At 41.3% G+C, this 9,133-nt stretch overlaps 1 non-coding gene across 1 annotated transcript; it reads right to left on the bottom strand.

Annotated features, from left to right (window-relative positions):
- Positions 1 to 5,417: 5,417 nt before the first annotated feature.
- Trnas-uga lies at positions 5,418 to 5,492 on the bottom strand. Its single transcript has one exon. It is a non-coding gene; the product is annotated as a tRNA-Ser (tRNA).
- Positions 5,493 to 9,133: the final 3,641 nt, after the last annotated feature.

The raw sequence follows: 9,133 nt of genomic DNA on the forward strand, positions 1-9,133 counted from the left end.
ATGATTTGAACCTCTCCTGTGAGTCCAGTTTTTGTTGCCGAGGCTTCATTTCAGATTTACTGTATCCCTTGGACCTTCTTATTGACGATGAAACACAGAAATTGCGTCCGAATTTAATACAAAAGGCCCAATGCCGACTTAAGTACAAGAGGACTGACACTCTAACTTTCTCTGATTTGAACCTCTCCTGAGAGTCCTGTTTTAGATTCCGATGCTTCACTTCAGGTTTACTGTATACCTTGGACCTTCTTATTGACGATGAACACAGACATTGCATCCGAATTTAATACAAAAGGCACAATGCCGACTTAAGTACAAGAGGACTGACACACTAACATTCTATGATTTGAACCTCTCCTGTGAGTCCAGTTTTTGTTGCCGAGGCTTCATTTCAGGTTTACTGTATCCCTTGGACCTTCTTATTGACGATGAAACACAGAAATTGCGTCCGAAGTTAATACAAAAGGCCCAATGCCGACTTAAGTACAAGAGGACTGACACTCTAACTTTCTATGATTTGAACCTCTCCTGTGAGTCCAGTTTTTGTTGCCGAGGCTTCACTTCAGTTTTACTGTATCCCTTGGACCTTCTTATTGACGATGATTACAGAAATTGCACCCGAAGTTAATACAAAAGGCCCAATGCCGACTTAAGTACAAGAGGACTGACACTCTAACTTTCTATGATTTGAAAATCTCCTGTGAGGCCAGTTTTAGATTCCGATGCTTCACTACAGGTTTACTGTATCCCTTGGACCTTCTTATTGACGATGAAACACAGAAATTGCGACCGAATTTAATACAAAAGGCCCAATGCCGACTTAAGTACAAGAGGACTGACACACTAACATTCTATGATTTGAACCTCTCCTGTGAGTCCAGTTTTTGTTGCCGAGGCTTCATTTCAGATTTACTGTATCCCTTGGACCTTCTTATTGACGATGAAACACAGAAATTGCGTCCGAATTTAATACAAAAGGCCCAATGCCGACTTAAGTACAAGAGGACTGACACTCTAACTTTCTCTGATTTGAACCTCTCCTGAGAGTCCTGTTTTAGATTCCGATGCTTCACTTCAGGTTTACTGTATACCTTGGACCTTCTTATTGACGATGAACACAGACATTGCATCCGAATTTAATACAAAAGGCACAATGCCGACTTAAGTACAAGAGGACTGACACTCTAACTTTCTATGATATGAACCTCTCCTGTGAGTACAGTATTAGATTCCGATGCTTCACTTCAAGTTTACTGCATCCCTTGGACCTTCTTATTGACGATGAAACACAGAAATTGCATCCGATTTTAATACAAAAGGAACAATGCCGACTTAAGTACAAGAGGACTGACACTCTAACTTTCTCTGATTTGAACCTCTCCTGAGAGTCCAGTTTTTGTTGCCGAGGCTTCTCTTCAGGTTTACTGTATCCCTTGGACCTTCTTATTGACGATGAAACACAGAAATTGCATCCGAAATTAATACAAAAGGCACAATGCCGACATAAGTATAAGAGGACTGACACTCTAAGTTTCTATGATTTGAACTCTCCTGTGAGTCAGGTTTTAGTTTCCGATGCTTCACTTCAGGTTTACTGAATCCCGTGGACCTTCTTATTGACAATGAAACACAGAAATTGCATACAAATTTAATACAAAAGGCACAATGCCGACTTAAGTACAAGAGGACTGACACTCTAAGTTTCTATGATTTGAACCTCTCCTGTGAGGCCAGTTTTAGATTCCGATGCTTCACTTCAGGTTTACTGTATCCATTGGACCTTCTTATTGACGATGAAACACAGAAATTGCGTCCGAATTTAATGCAAAAGGCACAATGCCGACTTAAGTACATGAGGACTGACACTCTAACTTTCTATGATTTGAACCTCTCCTGTGAGTCCAGTTTTAGATTCCGATGCTTCACTTCAGGTTTACTGTATCTCTTGGACCTTCTTATTGACGATGAAACACAGAAATTGCATCCGAATTTAATACAAACGGCACAATGCTGGCTTAAGTACAAGAGGACTGACACTCTAACTTTCTATGATTTGAACCTCTCCTGTGAGTCCAGTTTTAGATTCCGATGCTTCACTACAGGTTTACTGTATCCCTTGGATCTTCTTATTGATGGTGAAACACAGAAATTGCGTCCGAATTTAATACAAAAGGCCCAATGCCGACTTAAGTACAAGAGGACTGACACTCTAACATTCTATGATTTGAACCTCTCCTGTGAGTCCAGTTTTTGTTGCCGAGGCTTCATTTCAGGTTTACTGTATCCCTTGGACCTTCTTATTGACGATGAAACACAGAAATTGCATCCAAAATTAATACAAAAGGCACATTGCCGACCTAAGTACAAGAGGACTGACACTCTAAGTTTCTATGATTTGAACCTCTCCTGTGAGTCCAGTTATTGTTGCCGAGGCTTCACTTCAGGTTTACTGTATCCCTTGGACCTTCTTATTGACGATGAAACACAGAAATTGCGTCCGAATTTAATACAAAAGGCCCAATGCCGACTTAAGTACAAGAGGACTGACACTCTAACTTTCTATGATTTGAACCTCTCCTGTGAGTCCAGTTTTAAATTTCGATGCTTCACTTCAAGTTTACTGTATCCATTGGACCTTCTTATTGACGATGAAACACAGAAATTGCATCCGAATTTAATACAAAAGGCACAATGCCGGCTTAAGTACAAGAGGACTGACACTCTAACTTACTATGATTTGAACCTCTCCTGTGAGTCCAGTTTTTGTTGCCGAGGCTTCATTTCAGGTTTACTGTATCCCTTGGACCTTCTTATTGACGATGAAACACAGAAATTGCATCCAAAATTAATACAAAAGGCACATTGCCGACCTAAGTACAAGAGGACTGACACTCTAAGTTTCTATGATTTGAACCTCTCCTGTGAGGCCAGTTTTAGATTCCGATGCTTCACTTCAGGTTTACTGTATCCCTTGGACCTTCTTATTGACGATGAAACACAGAAATTGCGCCCGATTTTAATACAAAAGGCACAATGCTGACTTAAGTACAAGAGGACTGACACTCTAAGTTTCTATGATTTGAACCTCTCCTGTGAGGCCAGTTTTAGATTCCGATGCCTCACTTCAGGTTTACTGTATCCCTTGGACCTTCTTATTGACGATGAAAGACAGAAATTGCGTCCGAATTTAATACAAAAGGCACAATGCCGACTTAAGTACAAGAGGACTGACATTCTAACTTTCTATGATTTGAAACACTCCTGTGAGGCCAGTTTTAGATTCCGATGCTTCACGTCAGGTTTACTGTATCCCTTGGACCTTCTTATTGACGATGAAACACAGAAATTGCATCCGAATTTAATACAAAAGGCACAATGCCGACTTAAGTACAAGAGGACTGACACTCTAACTTTTTATGATTAGAACCTCTCCTGTGAGTCCAGTTTTAGATTCCGATGCTTCACTTCAGGTTTACTGTATCCCTTGGACCTTCGTATTGACGATGAAACACAGAAATTGCATCCGAATTTAATAAAAAAGGCCCAATGCCGGCATAAGTACAAGAGGACTGACACTCTAACTTTCTATGATTTGAAAATCTCCTGTGAGGCCAGTTTTAGATTCCGATGCTTCACTACAGGTTTACTGTATCCCTTGGACCTTCTTATTGACGATGAAACACAGAAATTGCGTCCGAATTTAATACAAAAGGCCCAATGCCGACTTAAGTACAAGAGGACTGACACACTAACATTCTATGATTTGAACCTCTCCTGTGAGTCCAGTTTTTGTTGCCGAGGCTTCATTTCAGATTTACTGTATCCCTTGGACCTTCTTATTGACGATGAAACACAGAAATTGCGTCCGAATTTAATACAAAAGGCCCAATGCCGACTTAAGTACAAAAGGACTGACACTCTAACTTTCTATGATTTGGACCTCTCCTGTGAGTCCAGTTTTTGTTGCCGAGGCTTCACTTCAGGTTTACTGTATCCCTTGGACCTTCTTATTGACGATGAAACACAGAAATTGCATCCGAAATTAATACAAAAGGCACAATGCCGACTTAAGTACAAGAGGACTGACACTCTAACTTTCTATGATTTGTACCACTCCTGTGAGTCCAGTTATAGATTCCGATGCTTCACTTCAGGTTTACTGTATCCCTTGGACCTTCTTATTGACGATGAAACACAGAAATAGCATCCGAATTTAATACAAAAGGCACAATGCCGACTTAAGTACAAGAGGACTGACACTCTAACATTCTACGATTTGAACCTCTCCTGTGAGCCCAGTTTTAGATTCCGATGCTTCACTTCAGGTTTACTGTATCCCTTGGACTTTCTTATTGACGATGAAACACAGAAATGCATCCGAAATCAATACAAAAGGCACAATGCCGACTTAAGTACAAGAGGACTGACACTCTATGATTTGAACCTCTCCTGTGAGTCAGGTTTTAGTTTCCGAGGCTTCGCTTCAGGTTTACTGAATCCCTTGGACCTTCTTATTGACAATGAAACACAGAAATTGCATACGAATTTAATACAAAAGGCACAGTGCCGAGTTAAGTACAAGAGGACTGACACTCTAACTTTCTATGATTTGAACCACTCCTGTGAGTCCAGTTTTAGATTCCGATGCTTCACTTCAGGTTGACTGTATCCCTTGGACCTTCTTATTGACGATGAAACATAGAAATTGCATCCACATTTAATACAAAAGGCACAATGCCGACTTAAGTACAAGAGGACTGACACCCTAACTTTCTATGATTTGAACCTCTCCGGTGAGTCCAGTTTCAGTTTCCGATGCTTCACTTCAGGTTTACTGTATCCCTTGGACCTTCTTATTGACGATGAAACACAGTAATTGCATCCGAATTTAATACAAAAGGCACAATGCCGACATAAGTACAAGAGGACTGACACTCTAACTTTCTATGATTTGAACCTCTCCTGTGATTCCAGTTTTAGATTCCGATGCTTCACTTCAGGTTTTCTGTATTCCTTGGACCTTCTTATTGACGATGATACACAGAAATTGCATCCGAATTTAATACAAATGGCACAATGCCGACTTAAGTACAAGAGGACTGACACTCTAACTTTCTCTGATTTGAACCTCACCTGGGAGTCCAGTTTTTGTTGCCGAGGCTTCACTTCAGGTTTACTGTATCCCATGGACCTTCTTATTGACGATGAAACACAGAAATTGCATCCGAAATTAATACAAAAGGCACAATGCCGACATAAGTACAAGAGGACTGACACTAAGTTTCTATGATTTGAACCTCTCCTGTGAGTTAGGTTTTAGTTTCCGATGCTTCACTTCAGGTTTACTGAATCCCTTGGACCTTCTTATTGACAATGAAACACAGAAATTAAGAAACTTCCTGGCAGATTAAAACTGTGTGCCCGACCGAGACTCGAACTCGGGACCTTTGCCTTTCACGGGCAAGTGCTCTACCAACTGAGCTACCGAAGCACGACTAACGTCCGGTACCCACAGCCTTACTTCTGCCAGTATCTCGTCTCCTACCTTCCAAACTTTACAGAAGCTCTTCTGCGAACCATGCAGAACTAGCACTCCTGAAAGAAAGGATATAGCGGAGACATGGCTTAGCCACAGCCTGGGGGATGTTTCCAGAATGAGATTTTCACTCTGCAGCGGAGTGTGCGCTGATATGAAACATCCTGGCAGATTAAAACTGTGTGCCCGACCGAGACTCGAACTCGGGACCTTTGCCTTTCGCGGGCAAGTGCTCTACCAACTGAGCTACCGACGCACGACTCACGTCCGGTACCCACAGCTTTACTTCTGCCAGTATCTCGTCTCCTACCTTCCAAACTTTACAGAAGCTCTTCTGCGAACCATGCAGAACTAGCACTCCTGAAAGAAAGGATATAGCGGAGACATGGCTTAGCCACAGCCTGGGGGATGTTTCCAGAATGAGATTTTCACTCTGCAGCGGAGTGTGCGCTGATATGGAACTTCCTGGCAGATTAAAACTGTGTGCCCGACCGAGACTCGAACTCGGGACCTTTGCCTTTCGCGGGCAAGTGGTAGAGCACTTGCCCGCGAAAGGCAAAGGTCCCGAGTTCGAGTCTCGGTCGGGCACACAGTATTAATCTGCCAGGAAGTTTCATATCAGCGCACACTCCGCTGCAGAGTGAAAATCTCATTCTGGAAACACAGAAATTGCATACAAATTTAATACAAAAGGCACAGTGCCGGCTTAAGTACAAGAAGACTGACGCTCTAACTTTCTATGATTTGAACCTCTCCTGTGAGTCCAGTTTTAGATTCCGATTTTTCACTTCAGGATTTCTGTATCCCTTGGACCTTCTTATTGACGATGGAACACAGAAATTGCATCCGAATTTAATACAAAAGGCACAATGCCGACTTAAGTGCAAGAGGACTGACACTCTAACTTACAATTATTTGAACCTCTCCTGTGAGTCCAGCTTTAGATTCCGATGCTTCACTTCAGGTTTACTGTATCCCTTGGACCTTCTTATTGACGATGAAACACAGAAATTGCATCAGAATTTAATACAAAAGGCACAATGCCGACTTAAGTACAAGAGGACTGACACTCAAACTTTCTATGATTTGAACCTCACCTGTCAGTCCAGTTTTAGATTCCGATGCTTCACTTCAGGTTTACTGTATACTTTGGACCTTCTTATTGACGATGAAACACAGAAATTGCATCCGAATTTAATACAAAAGGCACAATGCCGACTCAAGTACAAGAGGACTGACACTCTAACTTTCTATAATATGAACCTCTCCTGTGAGTCCAGTTTTAGATTCCGATGCTTCACTTCAGGTTTACTGTATCCCTTGGACCTTCTTATTGACGATGATTACAGAAATTGCACCCGAATTTAATACAAAAGGCACAATGCCGACTTAAGTTCAAGCGGACAGACACTCTAACTCTCTATGATTTGAACCACTCCTGTGAGGCCAGTTTTAGATTCCGATGCTTCACTTCAGGTTTACTGTATCCCTTGGACCTTCTTATTGACGATGAAACACAGAAATAGCATCCGAATTTAATACAAAAGGCACAATGCCGACTTAAGTACAAGAGGACTGACACTCTAACATTCTACGATTTGAACCTCTCCTGTGAGCCCAGTTTTAGATTCCGATGCTTCACTTCAGGTTTACTGTATCCCTTGGACTTTCTTATTGACGATGAAACACAGAAATGCATCCGAAATCAATACAAATGGCACAATGCCGACTTAAGTACAAGAGGACTGACACTCTATGATTTGAACCTCTCCTGTGAGTCAGGTTTTAGTTTCCGAGGCTTCGCTTCAGGTTTACTGAATCCCTTGGACCTTCTTATTGACAATGAAACACAGAAATTGTATACGAATTTAATACAAAAGGCACTGTGCCGACTTAAGTACAAGAGGACTGACACTCTAACTTTCTATGATTTGACCACTCCTGTGAGTCCAGTTTTAGATTCCGATGCTTCACTTCAGGTTGACTGTATCCCTTGGACCTTCTTATTGACGATGAAACATAGAAATTGCATCCACATTTAACACAAAAGGCACAATGCCGACTTAAGTACAAGAGGACTGACACCCTAACTTTCTATGATTTGAACCTCTCCGGTGAGTCCAGTTTCAGTTTCCGATGCTTCACTTCAGGTTTACTGTATCCCTTGGACCTTCTTATTGACGATGAAACACAGTAATTGCATCCGAACTTAATACAAAAGGCACAATGCCGACATAAGTACAAGAGGACCGACACTCTAACTTTCTATGATTTGAACCTCTCCTGTGATTCCAGTTTTAGATTCCGATGCTTCACTTCAGGTTTTCTGTATTCCTTGGACCTTCTTATTGACGATGATACACAGAAATTGCATCCGAATGTAATACAAAAGGCACAATGCCGACTTAAGTACAAGAGGACTGACACTCTAACTTTCTCTGATTTGAACCTCTCCTGGGAGTCCAGTTTTTGTTGCCGAGGCTTCACTTCAGGTTTACTGTATCCCATGGACCTTCTTATTGACGATGAAACACAGAAATTGCATCCGAAATTAATACAAAAGGCACAATGCCGACATAAGTACAAGAGGACTGACACTAAGTTTCTATGATTTGAACCTCTCCTGTGAGTTAGGTTTTAGTTTCCGATGCTTCACTTCAGGTTTACTGAATCCCTTGGACCTTCTTATTGACAATGAAACACAGAAATTGCATACAAATTTAATACAAAAGGCACAGTGCCGGCTTAAGTACACGAAGACTGACACTCTAACTTTCTAAGATTTGAACCTCTCCTGTGAGTCCAGTTTTAGATTCCGATGCTTCACTTCAGGATTTCTGTATCCCTTGGACCTTCTTATTGACGATGGAACACAGAAATTGCATCCGAATTTAATTCAAAAGGCACAATGCCGACTTAAGTACAAGAGGACTGACACTCTAACTTACAATTATTGGAACCTCTCCTGTGAGTCCAGCTTTAGATTCCGATGCTTCACTTCAGGTTTACTGTATCCCTTGGACCTTCTTATTGACGATGAAACACAGAAATTGCATCAGAATTTAATACAAAAGGCACAATGCCGACTTAAGTACAAGAGGACTGACACTCAAACTTTCTATGATTTGAACCTCACCTGTGAGTCCAGTTTTAGATTCCGATGCTTCACTTCAGGTTTACTGTATACTTTGGACCTTCTTATTGACGATGAAACACAGAAATTGCATCCAAATTTAATACAAAAGGCACAATGCCGACTCAAGTACAAGAGGACCGACACTCTAACTTTCTATAATATGAACCTCTCCTGTGAGTGCAGTTTTAGATTCCGATGCTTCACTTCAGGTTTACTGTATCCCTTGGACCTTCTTATTGACGATGAAACACAGAAAATGCATCCGAATTTAATACAAAAGGCACAATGCCGACTTAAGTACAAGAGGACTGACGCTCTAACTTTCTATGATTTGAACCTCATCTGTGAGTCCACATTTAGTTTCTGATGCTTAACTTCAGGTTTACTGTATACCTTGGACCTTCTTATTGACGATGAACGCAGACATTGCATCCGAATTTAATACAAAAGGCACAATGCCG

This window comes from Schistocerca americana, unplaced genomic scaffold (genome assembly GCF_021461395.2).
Source record: "Schistocerca americana isolate TAMUIC-IGC-003095 unplaced genomic scaffold, iqSchAmer2.1 HiC_scaffold_946, whole genome shotgun sequence".
Lineage (NCBI taxonomy): Eukaryota > Metazoa > Arthropoda > Insecta > Orthoptera > Acrididae > Schistocerca > Schistocerca americana.